Source organism: Eriocheir sinensis, unplaced genomic scaffold, assembly GCF_024679095.1.
Source record: "Eriocheir sinensis breed Jianghai 21 unplaced genomic scaffold, ASM2467909v1 Scaffold473, whole genome shotgun sequence".
Taxonomy (NCBI): domain Eukaryota; kingdom Metazoa; phylum Arthropoda; class Malacostraca; order Decapoda; family Varunidae; genus Eriocheir; species Eriocheir sinensis.
In genome coordinates, this window is record NW_026111802.1 from 110,356 (window position 1) to 135,048 (window position 24,693).

The following is a 24,693-nucleotide window of genomic DNA, read 5'->3' on the forward strand; positions in this document are numbered from 1 at the left end:
CAGAAAATATTAATAAAATAATGTAAATTTGTATGAAAATTAAGGTGCAAAATACCCATAAAATAACGTATTTTTTATAAAAATATATATACGAAAAAACATAAAATATTTGATTTTGTATTAAAATAAATAGATATACAAAATACACATAAAATAAGCTAAATTTGAATTGAAATATATATACAAAATACATAAAATAATGTAAATTTGTATCAAAATACCTATACAAATACACATATAATAACGTAAATTTGTATAAAAATATATAAACAAAATACACATTAAATAATGTAAATACGTATAAAAAAATGTACAAAATACACAAATAATCATGTAATTCGTATCAAAATATATAGACAAAATACTAATAAAATAATGTAAATTTCTATGAGAAAACATATACAAAAAACACATAAATAACGCAAATATCAATAAAAATATATATAATAAAATATATTTTTATACATATTTAAAATATTTAATGTATATTTTGTATATATATATTTTAACCAAATTTACGTGATTTTATATGTATTTGTTTATATATTTTCATACAAATTTACATTATTTTATGTGAGTTTTGTATATGTATTTCAATACAAATTTGCCTAACTTTATGTGTATTTTGCATATCTATTTTCAAACAAATTTAAATTATTTTTGTGTATTTTTGTATATATTTTTATACAAATTCTAGTTATTTTATTTGTTTTTTGTATATATATTTTCCTACAAATATACATTCTTTTATTGGAATTTTGTGTATTTAATTTTTTACGAATTTACATTATTTGATGTGTATTTTGTATATATATTTTTCTACGTATTTAAACTATTTTATATGTATTTTATATATACATTTTCATAAAAATTTACGTTATTTTATTGTGTGTATTCGTATATATTTTGAAACAAATTTTATACAAATTCATGTTATTTTTTGTGTATTTGTATATATATTTTCATACAAATTTATATTATTTTATGTGTATTCTTACATATATTTTATTACAAATTTACCTTATTTTAAGTTTATTTTGTATATTTATTTCATTCAATTTTAAATTATTTAATGTGTATATTTGTATTTGTATTTAGGTTATTTTATGTTTGTTTTCTATATATATTTTCATCCAAAATTACATTATTTTATTGTTATTTTCTTAATTTAACTCGATACGAATTTAGATTATTTCATAGTTATTTTGTATACATATTTTTATACTCATTTACATTATCTAATGTGTGTTTTGTATATATTTTTTTATGCAAACTAATTTTATGTGCACTTTTGTACATATATTTTTATAGAAACTTAAAACGTTATTTTATGTGTATTTTGTATATGTTTTCTCATACAAATTTACATTATTTAATTAGTTTTTTGTTTACTTATTTTGATACGAATGACTTGATTATTTGTGTATTTTGTAAATATTTTTTTATACGTATTTACATTACTTAATGTGTATTTTGTTTATATATTTTTTTTACAAATTTTTGTATTTGTTAAAAATATTTTGAAACGAATTTACTTTATTTTATGTATTTTGTATATATATTTCAATTCAAATTTAGCTTATTTTGTGTGTATTTTGTATATCTATTTTCATACAAATATAATTACTTCTGTGTATTTTTGTATATAGTTTTATACAAATTTGCGTTATTTTATGTGTATTTTGTATATTTATATTTATACAAATACACATTCTTTTATTGGTATTTTGTATATTTATTTTGATACGAATTTACATTATTTTATGTGTATTTTGTATACATTTTTTTATACGTATATACTTCATTTTATGTGTATTTTGTATATATATTTTTATAGAAATCTACGTTATTTTATGTGTATTCGTATAATATATTTTGAAACAAATTTACATTGTTTCATATGTATTTTGCATATCTATTTCAATACAAATTTACCTTATTGTATGTGTTTTTTATATATTTATTTTAATTCAAATTAAAAAAAATTATGTGTATTTTGGTAAATATATTTTTATAAATAAAAAAAATGCGTTATTTTATGGGTATTTTGCCTCTTTATTTTCATACAAATTTACATTATTTTATTAATATTATGTGTATTTATTTTGATACGATTTTACATTATTCTATTTGTGTTTTGTATATATTTTTTTATACAAATTTACGTTATTTTAAGTGTATTTGTTTATGTCTTTTCATTCATATTTACATTATTTTATGTGTATTTTGTATATGTATTTCAATACAAATTTACCTAATTTTATGTGTATTTTGTATATTTAATTTCATACAAATTTAAAATATTTTTGTGTATTTTTGTATATAGTTTGATACAAATTTAGGTTATTTTATGTGTATTTTGTATATCTATTTTCATACAAATACACATTCTTTTATTGATATTTTGTTTATTTATTTTGACGCGAATGTACAGTATTTAATGTGCAGCTTGTATATATATTTTTATACGTATTTACATCATTTCATGTGTATTTTGTATATATATTCCTTTAGAAATCAACGTTATTTTATGTGTATTCGTATATATATTTTTAACAAATTTACACTATTGTATGTGTATTTTGCGTTTTTTTTTCAATACAAACTTACCTTATTGTATGTGCATTTTGTATATTAATTTTAATACAAATAATAAAATAATAAAATAATATGTGTATTTTGGTATATATATTTCTTTAAATAAAAAAAATGCGTTATTTTATGGGTATTTTGCCTCTTTATTTTCATACAAATTTACATTATTTTATTAATATTATGTGTATTTATTTTGATACGATTTTACATTATTCTATTTGTGTTTTGTATATATTTTTTTATACAAATTTACGTTATTTTAAGTGTATTTGTTTATGTCTTTTCATTCATATTTACATTATTTTATGTGTATTTTGTATATGTATTTCAATACAAATTTACCTAATTTTATGTGTATTTTGTATATTTAATTTCATACAAATTTAAAATATTTTTGTGTATTTTTGTATATAGTTTGATACAAATTTAGGTTATTTTATGTGTATTTTGTATATCTATTTTCATACAAATACACATTCTTTTATTAATATTTTGTTTATTTATTTTGACGCGAATTTACAGTATTTAATGTGTATACTGTATATATATTTTTATACGTATTTACATTTCATGTGTATTTTGTATATATATTCCTTTAGAAATCAACGTTATTTTATGTGTATTCGTATATATATTTTTAACAAATTTACACTGTTGTCTGTGTATTTTGCGTTTTTTTTCAATACAAACTTACCTTATTGTATGTGCATTTTGTATATTAATTTTAATACAAATTTAATTATTCTATGTGTATTTTTGTATATGTATTTTTTAAAAAAATATGCTTTATTTTATGGATATTTTGCATCTTTATTTTCATACAAATTTAAATTATTTTATTGATATTCTGTGTACTTATTTTGATACGATTTTACATTACTCTATGTATAACAAAATTAAATACAGAATACACTGAAATAGATATGCAAAATACATATAAACAATGTAAATTTGTTTCAAAATATATATACGAATACACATGAAATAAGGATTTGTATATATATTTCAATTCAAATTTAGCTTATTTTGTGTGTATTTTGTATATCTATTTTCATACAAATTTAATTACTTCTGTGTATTTTTGTATATAGTTTTATACAAATTTACGTTATTTTATGTGCATTTTGTATATTTATATTTATACAAATACACATTCTCTTATTGGTATTTTGTTTATTTATATTTATACGAATTTACATTATTTTATGTGTATTTTGTATACATTTTTGATTCGTATTTACTTAATTTTATTTGTATTTTGTATATATATATTTATAGAAATCTACGTTATTTTATGTGTATTCGTATATATATTTTGAAACAAATTTACATTGTTTTATATGTATTTTGGATATCTATTTCAATACAAATTTACCTTATTGTATGTGCATTTTGTATATTTATTTTAATACAAATTCAAATATTTTATGTGTATTTTGGTATATAAAATTTTATAAAAAATGCGTTATTTTATAGGTATTTTGCATCTTAGTCTTCATACAAATGTACAGTATTTTATTAATATTCTGTGTATATATTTTGATACGATTTTATATTATACTATTTGTGTTTTGTATATATTTTTTATACATATTTTCATTATTTAATGTGTATTTTTATATATATTTTATACAAATTAACGTTATTTTAAGTGTATTTGTTTATATAATTTCATTCAAATTTACATTATTTTAATTGTATTTTGTATATGTATTTCAATACAAATTTACCTAATTTTATGTGTATTTTGTATATTTATTTTCATACAAATTTAAATTATTTTTGTGTTTTTTTGTATAAACATATAGAGTAAATTTCTATGAAAATATATATTCAAAATACATATAAAATTATGTAAATAAGTATAAAAATATATATATCAAAATAAATAAACAAAATTCCGATAAAAGAATGTATATTTGTAGGAAAATAAATATACAAAATACACATAAAATTACGAAAATTTGAATAAAAATATATACAAAAAAACAAAAAAATAAATTTCAATTTGTATGAAAATAGATATACAAAAAAAAACATATAATTAGTTAAATTTGTATTTAAATACATGTACAAAATACACATAAAATAATGTAAATTTATATGAAATGAAAAGAAATTCACATAAAATAACGTACATTTGTATAAAATAGATATACAAAATATACATAGAATAATGTAAAATCGTATCAAAATAAATACACAGAATATCAATAAAATAATGTAATTTTGTATGAAAATAAAGATGCAAAATACCCATAAAATAAAGCATATTTTTTAAAAAATACATATACAAAATTACACATAGAATAATTAAATTTTTATTAAAATTAATATACAAAATGCACGTACAATAAGGTAAATTTGTATTGAAAAAATATACAAAATGCACATAAAAGTGTAAATTTGTTTAAAAATCTATATACGAATACACATAAAATAACGTAGATTTCTATAGAAATATATATACAAAATACACATGAGATGACGTAAATACGTATAAAAATATATATATATATACAAAATACACATTAAATAATTTAAATTCTCGTCAAAATAAATAAACAAAATATCAATAAAAGAATGTGTATTTGTATGAAAATAGATATACAAAATACTCATAAAATAACCTAAGTTTGTATAAAACTATATACGAAAATACACAAAAATAATTTAAATTTGTATGAAAATAAATATACAAAAATACACATAAAATTAGGTAAATTTGTATTGAAATACATATACAAAATACACATAAAATAACAGAAATTTGAATGAAAATATATAAACATAAACACTTAAAATAACGTAAATTTGTATCAAATATATATACAAAATACAGATTAAATAATGTAAATATGTATAAAAAAAATATATACAAAACACAAATAGAATAATGTAAAATCGTATCAAAAATAAATACACAGAATATTAATAAAATAATGTAAATTTGTATGAAAATAAAGATGCAAAATAGCCATAAAATAACGCATTTCTTATCAAAATATATATACCAAAATACACATAAAATATTAAAATTTCTATTAAAATAAATATAAAAAATGCACATACTATAAGGTAAATTTGTATTGAAATAGATATGCAAAATACAGATAAAACAATGTAAATTTGTTTCAAAATATATATACGAATACACATAAAATCACGTGGATTTCTATAAAAATATATACAAAATACACATAAAATGAAGTAAATACGTATAAAAAAATGAATACAAAATACACATAAAAATCGTATCAAAATAAATAAACAAAATACCAGTAAAAGAATGTGTATTTGTATAAATATAAATATACAAAATACACATGAAATATCGTTAATTTGTATAAAACTATATACAAAATACAGCTAAAATAAGCTAAATTTGAATTGAAATGTACATACAAAATACATAAAATAATGTAAATCTGTATCAAAATATTTATACAAATACATATAATAACGTAGATTTGTTTAAAAATATATAAACAAAATACACTTTAAGTAATGTAAATACGTATAAAAAATATGTACAAAATACACATATAATCATGTAATTCGTATCAGAATAAATAAACAAAATAGCAATAAAATAATGTAAATTTGTATGAGAAAACATATACAAATAACGCAAATTTCTATAAAAATATATGTACAAAAATGCACATAAAATAAAGTAAATTTGCATAAAAATATATATACAAAACACACACTAAATAATGTAAATGCGTACATAAAATAACCTAAATTTGTATAAAACTATATACAAAAATACACAAAAATATTTTAAACTTGTTTGAAAAGAAATATACAAAATACATATAAAATTAGGTAAATTTGTATTGAAATACATATACAAAATAGACATCAAATAATGTAAATTTGAATGAAAATATATAAACAAATACACTTAACATAACGTAACTATTTGGGTTTTGTATATATTTTTTTTATACATATTTACATTACTTAATGTGTATTTTGTATGTATATTTTATAGAAATTTATGTTATTTTAAGTGTATTTGTTTATGTATTTTCATTCAAATTTACATTATTTTATGTGTATTTTGTAAATGTATTTCAATACAAATTAACAAAATTTTATGTGTATTTTGTATACTTATTTTCAAACAAATTTAAACTATTTTTGTTTATTTTTGTATATAGTTTTATACAAATTTACGTTATTTTATGTGTATTTTGTATATCTATTTTCATACAAATACACATTCTTTTATTGATATTTTGTTTATTTATTTTGACACGAATTTACATTATTTAATGTCTATTTTGTATATATATTTTTTTACGTATTTACAGCATCTCAAGTGTATTTTGTATATATATTTCTATAGAAATCTGCGTTATTTTATGTGTATTCGTATACATATTTTGAAACAAATTTACATTGTTTTATGTGTATTTTGCATATTTTTTTAATAAAAATTTACCATATTCTATGTGAATTTTGTATATTAATTTTACTACAAATTTAATTATTGAATGTGTATTTATGTATATGTATTTTTATAAAAATATGCTTTATTTTATTGATATTTTGCATCTTTATTTTCATACAAATTTACATTATTTTATTGATATTTTGTGTATTTATTTTGATACGATTTTACATTATTTTCTATATGTATTTTGTATATATATTTAATACAAATGTACGTTATTTTATGTGTATTTGTTTTCCTTTCATACAAATTTTCATTATTTTATGTGTATTTTGTACATGTACAAATTTGTACAAATTTAACTAATTATATGTGTATTTTGTATATCAATTTTCATAAAAATTAAAATTATTTTTGTTTTTTTTGTATATATTTTTATACAAATTTTCGTTATTTTATGTGTATTTTGTATATTTATTTTCCTACAAATATACGTTCTTTTATCGGAGTTTTGTTTGTTTATTTTGATACGAATTTACATTGTTTTAGGTGTATTTGGTATATATATTTTTATACTATTTACATCATTTTATATGTATTTTGTATGTATATTTTCATATAAATTTACTCTATTTTATGTGTATTCGTATATATATTTTGATACAAATTTACATTATTGATGTGTATATTGCATATGTATTTCAATACAAATTTACTTTATTGTATATGCATTTTGTATATTTATTTCAATACAAATTTAATTATTTCATGTGTATTTTTGTATATATATTTTTATGCATATATGCGTTATTATAAGGGTATTTTGCATCTTTATTTTCATACAAATTTAAATTATTTTATTGATATTCTGTTTATTTATTTTGATACGATTTAACATTATTCTATGTGTATTTTGTATATATATTTTTATACATATTTACATTATTTAATGTATATTTTGTATATATATTTTATCCAAATTTACGTTATTTTATGTGTATCTGTTTATATATTTTCATACAAATTTAAATTATTTTATGTGTATTTTGTATATGTATTTCAATACAAATTTGCCTAACTTTATGTGTATTTTGCATATCTATTTTCAAACAAATTTAAATTCTTTTTGTGTATTTTTGTATTTATTTTTATACAAATTTTAGTTATTTTATTTGTATTTTGTATATATATTTTCCTTCAAATATACAATCTTTTATTATAGTTTTGTTTATTTATTTTGATACGAGTTTACATTATTTTTTGTGTATTTTGTATATATATTTTTCTACGTATTTACATTATTTTATGTGTATTTTGTATATATATTTTAATAAAAATTTACATTATTTTATTGTGTGTATTCCTATTTATTTTGATACAAGTTTTATACAAATTCATGTTATTTTATGTGTATTTGTATATATATTTTCATAAAAATTTATATTATTTTACGTGTATTTTTATATATTTTTCATTACAAATTTACCTTATTAATATAATGTAAATTTGTATGAGAAAACATATACAAAATACATATAAAATAACGCTAATTTCTTTAAAAATATATGTACAAAAATGCACATCAAATAAAGTAAATTTGCATCAAAATATATACAAAACACACATTAAATAATGTAAATGCGTATAAAAAAAATGTATAAAAAATACCTTTGAAATAATCTAAATTCGTATCGAATTAAATTAACAAAATACCAATAAAATAATGTAGTTTTGGATGAAAATGTATATAGAAAATACAAATAAAATAACCTAAATACAAATAAAAATATACACATAAAATAATTTAAAATTGCATGAAATGAATATATGAAACAAACATAAAATAAGGTAAATTTGTAATGAAATATATGTAAAAATACACATAAAATAATTTAAATTTGTATGAAAATATGTATTCAAATACACATAAAATAACATGAATTTGTATAAAATTTGTATCAAAATATATACGAGAGCACACAATAAAATAACGTAAATTTTTATAAAAATATATATCCAAAATACACATAAAATAATGTAAATACGTAGAAACATATATATACAAAATACACATAAAGTAATGGAAATTCGTATCAAAATAAATAAACAAAATTGCAATAATAGAATGTATATATGTAGGAAAATATATATACAAAATACAAATAAAATAACTAAAATTTGTATAAAATTTATACAAAAATACGCAAAAATAATTTAAATTTGTTTGAAAATAGATAGGCAAAATACACATAAAATTAGGCAAATTTGGATTGAAATACATATACAAAACACTCATAAAATAATGTAAATCTATATGAAAATATATAAACAATGTTTTTAAATACATTTACAAAATACACATCAAATAGTGTAAATTTGAATTAAAATATATATACAAATACACTTAAATTAACGTAAATTTGTATAAAATATATATATAAAATCACATTAAATAATGTAAATATGTATACAAAAATATATACAAAACACAAATAGAATAATGTAAAATCGTATCAAAATAAATAAACAGAATATTAATAAAATAATGTAAATTTGTATGAAAATTAAGATCCAAAATACCCCCAAAATAGCGCATTTTTTATAAAAATATATATACCAAAACACACATAAAATATTTGAATTTGTATTAAAATAAATATACGAAATGCACACACAATAAGGTAAATTTGTATTGAAATAGATATGCAAAATACATATGAAACAATGTAAATTTGTTTCAAAATATATATACGAATACACATAAAATAACGCATATTTTATAAAGATATATATACAAAATACACATAAAATGAAGTAAATACGTATAAAAAAATGTGAACAAATTACACATAAAATAATGTAAACTCGTATCGAAATAAATAAACAAAATACTAATAAAAGAAAATGTATTTGTATAAATATAAATATACAAAATACACATAAAATAACGTAAATTGATATAAAAGTATATACAAAAATACACAAATTTAGTTTATTTTATGTGTATTTTGTATATCTATTTTCATACAAATTTAACTACTTTTGTGTATTTTTGTATATAGTTTTATTTAAATCTACGATATTTTATGTGTATTTTGTATATTTATTTTTATACAAATAAATATTTTTTTATTGGTATTTTGTTTATTTATTTTGATACGAATTTACATTATTTTATGTGTATTTTGTATACATTTTTTTATACGTATTTACTTCATTTTATGTGTATTTTGTATATATATTTTTGTAGAAATCTACGTTATTTTATGTGTATTCGTATATATATTTTGAAACAAATTTTACATTGTTTTATATGTATTTTGCATATCTATTTCAATATAAATTTACCTAATTGTATACAAAATACACATAAGATTTGGTAAATTTGTATTGAAATACATATACAAAATATACATAAAATAATGTAAATTTGAATGAAAATATAAACAAATACACTTAAAAAAACGTAAATTTCTATGAAATATATATATAAAATACACATTAAATAATGTAAATATGTATAAAAAAAATATATACAAAAGACAAATAGAATAATGTAAAATAGTATCAAAATAAATACACAGAATATTAATAAAATAATGTAAATTTGAATGAAAATAAAGATGCAAAATACCCATAAAACAACGAATTCTTTATGAAAATATATATACCAAAATACACATAAAATATTTAAATTTGTTTTACAATAGATATACAAAATGAACATACAATAAGGTAAATTTGTATTGAAAGAGATATGCAAAATACATATAAAACAATGTAAATTTCTTTCAAAATATATATACGAATACACATAAAATAACGTAGATTTCTATAAAAATATATATACAAAATACACATAACATGAAGTAAATACGTATGAGAAAATGTATACAAAATACACATAAAATAATGTTAATTCGTATCAAAATAAATAAACTAAATGCCAATAAAAGAATGTGCACTTGTATAAATATAGATATACAAAATCCACATAAAATAACGTAAAATTGTATAACTATATACAAAAATAAAATAAAAAAATAAATTTGTATGAAAATAGATATATAAAAGACACATAAAATAAGCTAAATTTGAATTGAAATAAATATAGAAAATACATAAAATAATGTAAAGTTGTATCAAAATATATATTCAAATACACATATAATAACGTAAATTTGTATAAAAATATATAAACAAAATACACATTAAATAATGTAAATACGTATAAAAGATATGTATGTAATGTAAAAATTTATAAAATAAAAGATGCAATATACCCATAAAATAACTCATATTAAAAAAAATATATATACGAATACACATAAAATAGAGTAAATTTCTATAAAAATATATATTAAAAATACATATGAAATTATGTAAATAAGTATAAAAATATATATATATCAAATACACCTAAAATAATGAAAATTCGTATCAAAATCAATAAACAAAATTCCGATAAAAGAACGTACAAATTTACATTATCTTATGTGTATTTTGTACATACATTAATATATTTTGAAACAAATTTACATTGTTTATATGTATTTTGCATATCTATTTTTGTGTATTCTGTATTTATTTTTGTTATACATAGAATAATATAAAATCGTATCAAAATAAGTACACAGAATATCAATAAAATAATTTAAATTTGTATGAAAATAAAGATGCAAAATACCCATAAAATAAAGCATATTTTTTTAAAAAATACATATACAAAAATACATTTAGAATAATTAAATTTGTATTAAAATTAATATACAAAATGCACATACAATAAGGTAAATTTGTATTGAAAAAAAACGAAAAATACACATAAAACAGTGTAAATTTGTTTCAAAATATATATACGAATACACATAAAATAACGTTGATTTCTATAGGAATATATATAGAAAATACACATGAAATGATGTAAATACGTATAAAAATATATATACAAAATACACATTAAATACTGTAAATTCGCGTCAAAATAAATAAACAAAATATCAATAAAAGAATGTGTATTTGTATGAAAATAGATATACAAAATACACATAAAATAACCTATATTTGTATCAAACTATATACAAAAATACACAAAAATATTTTAAATTTGTATGAAAATAAATATACAAAATACACATAAAATTAGGTAAATTTGTATTGAAATACATTTTACAAAATACACATAAAATAATGTAAATTTGAATGAAAAGACATAAACAAATACACTTAAAATAACGTATATTTGTATAAAAAAATATATACAAAACACAAATAGAATAATGTAAAATCGTATCAAAATAAATACACAGAATATTAATAAAATAATGTAAATTTGTATGAAAATAAAGAGGCAAAATAACCATAAAATAACGTATTATTTTTATTTATAAAAATGTATATACCAAAATACACATAATTTTTTTTTATTTGTAATAAAATAAATATATAAAAAACACATACAATAAGGTAAATTTGTATTGAAATAGATATGCAAAATACATATAAAACAATGTAAATTTGTTTTAAAATATGTATACGAATACACATAAAATAACGTAGATTTCTATAAAAATATATATACAAAATACACATAAAATGAAGTAAATACGTATAAAAAATGTATACAAAATATACATAAAATAATGTAAATTCGTATCAAAATAAATATACAAAATACCAATAAAAGAATGTATATTTGTATAAATATAAATATACAAAATACACATAAAATAACGTAAATTTATATAAAGCTATATACAAAAAAACACAGAAGTATTTTAATTTGTATGAAAATAGATATACAAAATAAGGTAAATTCGTTTCAAATTCAATAAACAAAATTCAGATAAAAGAACGTATATTTGTAGAAAAAATAAATATACAAAATACACATAAAATAACGAAAATTTGTATGAAAATATATAAAAAAATAAACAAAAATAATTTCAATTTGTATGAAAATAAATATACAAAATACACATGTATTTTGTATATCTATTTTCACACAAATTTAATTACTTTTGTGCATTTTTGCATATAGTTTTATATAAATTTACGTTATTTTATTTGTATTTTGTATATTTATATTTATACAATACACATTCTTTTATTAGTATTTTGTTTATTTATTTTGATACGAGTTTACATTATTTTATGTGTGTTTTGTATACCTTTTTTTATACGTATTTACTTCATTTTATGTGTATTTTGTATATTTATTTTCATAGAAATCTACGTTATTTTATGTGTATTCGTATATATATTTTGAAAAAAACTTACATGGTTTTATATGTATTTTGCATATCTATTTCAATACAAATTTACCTTATTGTATGTGCATTTTGTATATTTATTTTAATACAAATTGAAATATTTTATGTGTATTTTGGTATCAATAATTTTATAAAAAAATGCGTTATTTTATAGGTATTTTGCATCTTAATTTTCATACAAATTTCCATTATTTTATTAATATTCTGTGTATATATTTTGATACGATTTTACATTATTCTATTTATGTTTTGTATATATTTTTTTATACATATTTACATTATTTAATGTGTATTTTGTACATATATTTCATACAAATTTACGTTATTATATGTGTATTTGTTTATATATTTTCTTTCAAATTTACATTATTTTATGTGTATTTTGTATATCTATTTCAATACAAATTAACCTAATTTTATTTATTTTCATACAAATTGAAATTATTTTTGTTTATTTTTTTATATATTTTCATACAAATTTTCGTTATTTTATGTCTATTTTCTATATTTATTTTTTCTACAAATATACGTTCTTTTACCTGAATTTTGTTTATTGAATTTGAAACGAATTTACCTCATTTTGTATATCTATTTTCATACAAATTAAAATACTTCTGTGTATTTTTGTATATAGTTTTATATAAATTTACGTTATTTTATGTGTATTTTGTATATTTATATTTATACAAATACACATTCTTTTATTGGTATTTTATATATTTATTTTGATGCGAATTTACATTATTTTATATGTATTTTGAATACATTTTTTTATGCGTATTTACTTCATTTTATGTGTATTTTGTATATATATTTTTATAGAAATCTACGTTATTTTATGTGTATTCGTATGTATATTTTGAAACAAATTTACATTGTTTTATATGTATTTTGCATATCTATTTCAATACAAATTTACCTTATTGTATGTGTTTTTTATATATTTATTTTAATACAAATTTAATTTTTTTATATGTATTTTGGTATATATGGTAAGGTAAATTTGTATTGCAAGAGACATTCAAAAATACATATAAAACAATGTAAATTTGTTTCAAAATGTTATACAAATACACATAAAATAACGTAGATTTCTATAAAAATATATACAAAATACACATAAAATGAAGTAAATACGTATAAAAAAATGAATACAAAATACACATAAAAATCGTATCAAAATAAATAAACAAAATACCAGTAAAAGAATGTATATTTGTATAAATATAAATATACAAAATACACAAAAAATATCGTAAATTTGTATAAAACTATATACAAAAATACACAGAAGTAATTAAATTTGTATGAAAATATATATACAAAATTCAGCTAAAATAAGCTAAATTTGAATTGAAATGTAGATACAAAATACATAAAATAATGTAAATCTGTATCAAAATATTTATACAAATACATATAATAACGTTGATTTGTTTAAAAATATATAAACAAAATACACATTAAGTAATGTAAATACGTATAAAAAATATGTACAAAATACACATATAATCATGTAATTCGTATCAAAATAAATAAACAAAAAAACAATAAAATAATGTAAATTTGTATGAGAAAACATATACAAGTAACGCAAATTTCTATAAAAATATATGTACAAAAATGCACATAAAATAAAGTAAATTTACATAAAAATATATATACAAAACACACACTAAATAATGTAAATGCGTCCATAAAATAACATAAATTTGTATAAAACTATATACAAAAATACACAAAAATAATTTAAATTTGTTTGAAAAGAAATATTCAAAATACACATAAAATTAGGTAAATTTGTATTGAAATACATATACAAAATACACATCAAATAATGTAAATTTGAATGAAAATATATAAACAAATACACTTAAAATAACGTAAATTTGTATAAAATATATATGCAAGATACACATTAAATAATGTAAATGTGTATAAAAAAATATATACAAAAAACAAATAGAATAAAGTAAAATCGTATCAAAATAAATACACAGAATATCAATAAAATAATGTAAATTTGTATGAAAATAAAGATGCAAAATTCCCAAAAATTATCGCATTTTTTATAAAAATAAGTATTGAAATAAATATACAAAATGCATATACAATAAGGTAAATTTGTATTGAAAGAGATATTCAAAAATACATATAAAACAATGTAAATTTGTTTCAAAATATATATACGAATACACATAAAATAAAGTAGATTTTTATAGAAATATATACAAAATACATATGAAATTATGTAAATACGTATAAAAATATATATACAAAATACATATCAAATAATGTAAATTCGTGTCAAAATAAATAAACAAAATATCATGAAAAGAATGTGTATTTGTATGAAAATAGATAATAGATAATAAATTTGTATAAAAAAATATATACAAAAAACAAATAGAATAATGTAACATCGTATCAAAATAAATACACCGAATATTAATAAAATAATGTAAATTTGTATGAAAATAAAGATACAAAATTCTCATAAAATAGCGCATTTCTTATAAAAATATATATACCAAAATACACATAAAATATTTAAATTTGCATTGAAATAAATATACAAAATGCACATACAATAAGGGAAATTTGTATTGAAAGAGATATGCAGATATGCAAAAATATGGAACATGTTTACTCATACAAATTTATATTATTTTATTGGTATTTTGTTTATTTATTTTGATACGAATTACATGATTATATGTGTATTTTGTACATATTTTTTTATACGTATTTACATTATTTAATGTGTATTTTGTTTATATATTTTCATACAAATTTACGTTATTATATGTGTATTTGTATTAATATTTTGATACAAATTTACTTTATTTCATGTATTTTGTATATATATTTCAATTCAAATTTTGCTTATTTTGTGTGTATTTTGTATATATTTTCATACAAATTTAATTACTTCTGTGTATTTTTGTATATAGTTTTAAATAAATTTACGTTATTTTATGTGTATTTTGTATATTTATATTTATACAAATACACATTCTTTTATTGGTATTTTGTTTATTTATTTTGATACTAATTTACATTATTTTATGTGTATTTTGTATACATTTTTTATACGTATTTTCTTCATTTTATGTGTATTTTGTATATATATTTTTATAGAAATCTTTTATTTTATGTGTATTCGTATATATATTTTGAAACAAATTTACATTGTTTTATATGTATTTTGCATATCTATTTCAATACAAATTTACCTTATTGTATGTGTTTTTTGTATATTTATTTTAATACAAATTTAATTTTTTGATGTGTATTTTGGTATATATATTTTTATAAATAAAAAAATGCGTTATTTTATGGGTATTTTGCTTCTTTATTTTCTTACAAATTTACATTATTTTATTAATATTATGTGTATTTATTTTGATACGATTTTACATTATTCTATTTGTGTTTTGTACATATTTTTTTTATACAAATTTACGTTATTTCAAGTGTATTTATTTATGTATTTTCATTCAAATTTACATTATTTTATGTGTATTTTGTGTATGTATTTCAATACAAATTTACCTAATTTTATGTGTATTTTGTATATTTATTTTCATACAAATTTAAAATATTTTTATGTATTTTTGTATATAGTTTGATACAAATTTAGGTTATTTTATGTGTACTTTGTATATCTATTTTCATTCAAATACACATTCTTTTATTGATATTTTCTTTATTTATTTTGACGCGAATTTTATGTGAATTTGTTTTCATTTCATACAAATTTACATTATTTTATGTGTATTTTGTACATGTATTTAAATACAAATTTAACTAATTATATGTGTATTTTGTATATCTGTTTTCATACAAATTGAAATTTATTTTTTTGTTTTTTTATATATATTTTTATTCAAATTTTCGTAATCTTATAAAAATATATATACCAAAATACACATAAAATATTTAAATTTGCATTGAAATAAATATACAAAATGCACATACAATAAGGTAAATTTGTATTGAAAGAGATATGCAAAAATACATATAAAACAATGTAAATTTGTCTCAAAATATATATACGAATACAAATAAAAAAACGTAGATTTCTATAAAAATATATATACAAAATACACATAAAATTAAGTAAATACGTATAAAAAAAATGTATACAAAATACACATAAAATAATGTAAACTCGAATTAAAATAAATAAACAAAATACCAATAAAAGAATGTGTATTTGGATAAATATATTTATATTTTTATAAAAAAATGCGTTATTTTATTTCTATTTTGCATCTTTATTTTCATACAAATTTACATTATTTAATTAATATTCTGTGTATTTATTTTGATACGATTTTACATTATTCTATTTGTTTTTTGTATATATTTTTATTTTATTTAAATATAAATGTACAAAATACACATACAAAATAAACATAAAATAAGGTAAATTTGTAATGAAATGTATGTACAAAATACACATAAAATAATGTAAATTTATATGAAAATATATATACAAATACACATAAAATACCATGAATTTGTATAAAATTATATATTCAAAATAAATATTAAATAATGTAAATGCGAATAAAAATATATATACAAAGTACATATAAAATAATGTAAATTCGTATCAATATAAGTCAACAAAATACCAATAAAATAATATATATTTGAATGAAAATAGATTTACAAAATACACATAACCTAACTAAAATTTGTATTGAAATATATACAAAAATACATAAAAATAATTTGAGTTTGTATGAAAATAGATATTCAAAATACACATAAAACTAGGTAAATTTCTTTTGAAATATATATACAAAATACCCATAAAATATTGTAAATTTGTGTCAAAATATATAAACAAATACACATAAAATAACGTAAATTTGTATGAAAAATATATACAAAATACACATAGAATAATGTCAAATCGTATCAAAATGAATGAGCAGAATATCAATAAAATAACGTAAATTTGTATGAAAATAAAGATACAAAATACCCATAAAATAAAGTATATTTTTATAAAAATACATATAGAAAAATACACATAGAATAATTAAATTTGTATTAAAATTAATATACAAAATGCATATACAATAAATTTAAATTTGATTATATTGAATGAAATAAATATTCAAAATAAACATAAAATAAGGTAAATTTGTAATAAAATATATGTAAGAATACACATAAAATAATATAAATTTGTATGAAAATATATATACAAATACACATAAAATAACATGAATTTGTATAAAATTTGTTTCAAAATATATACGAATACACACAATAAAATAACGTAAATTTTTATGAAAATGTATATATAAAATACACATAAAATAATTTTAATACGTAGAAAAATATATATACAAAATACACATAAAATAATGTAAATTCGTAAAAAATTAAATACACAAAATTCCAATTAAAGAATGTATATTTGTAGGAAAAGATATATACAAAAAACAAATAAAATAACTAAAATTTGTATAAAAATATATACAAAAATACACAAAAATAATTTAAATTTGTTTGAAAATAGATATGGAAAATACACATAAAGTTAGGCAAATTTGTTATGAAATATATATACAAAACTCACATAAAATAATGTAAATTTGTATGAAAATATATAAACAAATACATATAAAATAACGTAAATTTGGATAAAATATATATACAAAATATACATTAAATATTTTAAATATGTATAAAAATATATTATATTATATATATTTTTATTGATATTTGCGTTATTTATGTGTATTTTGTATATGTTTTCTCATAGAAATTTACATTATTTTATTGGTATTTTGTCTATTTATTTTGATACGAATTACATGATTATTTGTGTATTTTGTACATTTTTTTATACGTATTTACATTATTTAATGCGTATTTTGTTTATATATTTTTATACAAATTTACGTTATTATATGTGTATTTGTATAAGAATTTTGATACAAATTTACATTATTTTATGTATTTTGTATATATATTTCAATTCAAATTTAGCTTATTTTATGTGTATTTTGTATATCTATTTATTTTAATACAAAATCAAATATTTTATGTTTTTTCGTATATATATTTTTATAAAAAATGCGTTTTTTTTATGGGTATTTTGCATCTTAATTTTCATACAAATTTACATTATTTTATTAATATTTTCTGTATTTATTTTGATACGATTTTACATTATTTTATTTGTGTTTTGTATATATTTTTTTATACATATTTACATTATTTAATGTGTTTTTTGTATATACATTTGATACAAATTTACGTTATTTTAAGTCTATATGTTTATATATTTTCATTCAAATTTACATTATGTTATGTGTATTTTGTATATGTATTTCAATACAAATTTACCTAATTTTATATGTTTTTTGTATATTTATTTTCATACAAGTTTAAATTATTTTTGTGTATTTTTGTATATAGTTTTATACAAATTTAGGTTATTTTATGTGTATTTTGTATATCTATTTTCATACAAATACACATTCTTTTCTTGATATTTTGTTTATTTATTTTGACACGAATTAACATTATTTAATGTGTATTTTGTATATATATTTTTATACGTATTTACATTATTTCAAGTGCGTTATTTAATGTGTATTCGTATATATATTTTAAAACAAATTTACATTGTTTTATGTGTATTTTGCATATTTTTTAATACAAATTTACCTTATTGTATGTGCATTTTGTATATTAATTTTAATACAAATTTGATTAATCTATGTGTATTTTTGTATATGTATTTTTATAAAAATATGCTTTATTTTATGGGTATTTTGCATCTTTATTTTCATACAAATTTACATAATTTTATTGATATTCTGTGTATTTATTTTGATATGATTTTACATTATTCTATGTGTATTTTGTATATATATTTTATATAAAATGTATTTGTTTTCATTTCATACAAATCTACATTATTTTATGTGTTTTTTGTACATGTATTTAAATACAAATTTAACTAGTTATATGTGTATTTTGTATATCTATTTTGTATGTATATTTTCATAGAAATTTACTCTATTTTATGAGTATTCGTATATATATTTTACTACAAATTTACATTATTAATGTGTATTTTGCATATCTATTTCAATACAAATTTCCTTAATTGTACGTGCATTTTGGATATTTATTTTAATACAAATTTAATTATTTTATATATATTTATGTATATATATTTTTATGCAAATATGCGTTATTATATGGATATTTTGCATCTTTATTTTCATACAAATTTACATTATTTTATTGATATTCTCTTTATTTATTTTGATACGATTTAACATTATTCTATGTGTTTTTTGTATATATTTTTTTATATATATATTTACATTATTTAATGTTCATTCTGTATATATATTTTATCCAAATTTACATTATTTTATGTGTATTTGTTTATATATTTTCATACATATTTACATTATTTTATGTGTTTTTTGTATATATTTTTCTACGTATTTAAATTATTTTATGTGTATTTTGTATATACATTTTCATAAAAAAATTACGTTATTTTATTGTGTGTATAAGTATATATTTTGATACAAATTTTATACAAATTCATGTTATTTAATGTGTATTTGTATATATATTTTCATACAAATTTATATTATTTTATGTGTATTTTTTCATATATTTCATTACAAATTTGCCTTATTTTATGTTTATTTTGTATATTTATTTCATTCAATTTTAAATTATTTTATGTGTATATTTGTATTTGTATTTAGGTTATTTTATGTGTATTTTGTATATATATTTTCATCCAAAATTACATTATTTTATTGGTATTTCTTAATTTAATTCGATACGAATTTATATTATTTCATAGGTATTTTGTATACATATTTTTATACTCATTTATATTATCTAATGTGTGTTTTGTATATATATTTTTATGCAAATTTATCTAATGTTCATTTTTGTACATATATTTTTTTAGAAATTTGCGTTATTTTATGTATATAGTTTTATATAAATTTACGTTATTTTATGTGCATTTTGTATATTTATATTTATACAAATACACATTCTTTTATTGGTATATTGTTTATTTACATTTACACGAATTTACATTATTTTATGTGTATTTTGTATACATTTTTTTAAACGTATTTACTTAATTTTATGTGTATATTGTATATGTATTTTTATAGAAATCTACGTTATTTTATGTGTATTCGTATATATATTTTGAAACAAATTTACATTATTTTATATGTATTTTGCATATCTATTTCAATACAAATTTACCTTATTGTATGTGCATTTTGTATATTTATTTTAATACAAGTTCAAATATTTTATGTGTATTTTGGTATCAATAATTTTATAAAAAATGCGTTATTTTATATGTATTTTGCATCTTAATTTTCATTTTATATGTACTTTGTATATATATTTTTATACGCTCTTACATTATTTAATATTTATTTTGAATATATTTTACACAAATATATATTATATATATATATATATATATATATATATATATATATATATATATATATATATATATATATATATATATATATATATATATATATATATATATATATATATATATATATATATATATATATATATATATATATATATATATATATATATATATATATATATTTTTCATATAAATTTACATTATTGTATGTGTATTTTGTACATATATTTTATTACAAATCTACCTTATTTTATGTTTATTTTGTATGTGTATTTTGTATATTTATATTTATCCAAATACACATTCTTTTATTGGTATTTTGTTTATTTATTTTAATTCGAATTTACATTATTTTATGTGTATTTTGTATACAATTTTTTATACGTATTTACTTAATTTTATGTGTATTTTGTATATATATTTTTATAGAAATCTACGTTTTTTTATTTGTATTCGTATATATCTTTTGAAAGAAATTTATATTGTTTTAAATGTATTTTTGCATATCTCTTTCAACACAAATTTACCTTAGTGTATGTGCATTTTGTATATTTATTTCAATACAAATTTAAAAATTTTATGTGTATTTTGGTATATATATTTTTATAAGAAATGCGCTATTTTATGGGAATTTTGCATCTTTATTTTCATACAAATTTACATTATTTTATTAATATTCGGTGTATTTATTTTGATACGATTTTACATTATTCTATTTGTTTTTTGTATATACTTTTTTATACATATTTACATTATTTAATGTGTATCTTGCATATATATTTTATACAAATTTATTATCTATTATCTATTTTCATACAAATACACATTCTTTTCATGATATATTGTTTATTTATTTTGACACGAATTTACATTATTTGATATGTATTTTGTATATATTTTTATACGTATTTACATAATTTCATATGTATTTTGTATATATATTTAATAGATATTCAAAATACATAAAATAACCTAAATTTGTATCAAACTATATACAAAATTCTCAAAATATTTTAAATTTGTATGAAATAAATATACAAAATACACATAAATTAGGTAAATTTGTATGGAAATACATATTCAAAATACACATAAAATAATGTAAATTTGAATGAAAATACATAAACAAATACACTTAAAATAACGTAAATTTGTATAAAAAAATATATACAAAACACAAATAGAATAATGTAAAATCGTATCAAAATAAATACACAGAATATTAATAAAATAATGTAAATTTGTATGAAAATAAAGAGGCAAAATACCCATAAAATAACGCATTTTTTTTTAATAAAAATATATATACCAAAATACACAAAAAAATTAGATTTGTATTAAAATAAATATATAAAAAACACATACAATAAGGTAAATTTGTATTGAAATAGATATGCAAAATACATATAAAGGAATGTAAATTTGTTTCAAAATATGTATACGAATACACATAAAATAACATAGATTTCTATAAAAATATATATACAAAATACACATAAAATGAAGTAAATACGTATAAAAAAATGTATACAAAATACACATATTATAATGTAAATTCGTATCAAAATAAATAAACAAAATACCAATAAAAGAATGTGTATTTGTATAAATATACAAAATACACATAAAATAACGTAAATTTATATAAAACTATATACAAAAATACACAGAAGTAATTAAATTTGTATGAAAATATATACAAAATACACACAAAATAAGCTAAATTTGAATTGAAATATATATACAAAATACATGAAATAAAGTAACTTTGTATCAAAATATTTATACAATACACATATAATAACGTAAATTTGTATGAAAATATATAAACAAAATACACATTAAATAATGTAAATACGTATAAAAAAATGTGTACAAAATATACATATAATCATGTAATTCGTATCAAAATAAATAAACAAAATACCAATAAAATAATATAATTTTTTATGAGTAAACGTGTATGTTGCATATTTTTTCAATACAAATTTATCTTATTATATACGCATTTTGTATATTAATTTTAATACAAATTTAATTATTCGATGTGTATTTTTGTAACTGTATTTTTATAAACAAATGCTTTATTTTTTGGGTATTTTGCATCTTTATTTTCATACAAATTTACATTATTTTATTGATATTCTGCTCATTCATTTTGATACGAATTGACATTATTCTATGTGTATTTTGTATATATTTTTCATACAAAATTTACGTTATTTTATGTGTATTTGTTTATATATTTTGACACAAATTTACAATATTTTATGGCTATTTTGTATATACATTTCAAAAGAAATTTACCTAGTTTTATGTGTATTTTGTATATCTATTTTCATACAAACTCAAATTATTTCTATGTATTTTTGTATATATTTTAATACAAATTTTAGTTATGTTATGTGTATTTTGTAAATTTATTTTCATTCAAATACATATTATTTTATTGGTGTTTTGTTGATTTATATTGATACGAATTTACATTATTTTATATGTACTTTGTATATATATTTTTATACGCTTTTACATTATTTAATATTTATTTTGAATATATATTTTTATACAAATTCATGGTATTTTATGTGTATTTGTATATATATTTTCATATAAGTTTACATTATTTTATGTGTATTTTGTACATATATTTTATTACAAATCTACCTTATTTTATGTTTATTTTGTATATGTATCTTGTATATTTATATTTATCCAAATACACATTCTTTTATTGGTATTTTGTTTCTTTATTTTAAATCGAAATTACATGATTTTATGTGTATTTTGTATACATTTTTTTATACGTATTTATTTAATTTTATGTGTATTTTGTATATATATTTTAATAGAAATCTACGTTTTTTTATTTGTATTCGTATATATATTTTGAAACAAATTTACATTGTTTTATATGTATTTTTGCATATCTCTTTCAATACAAATTT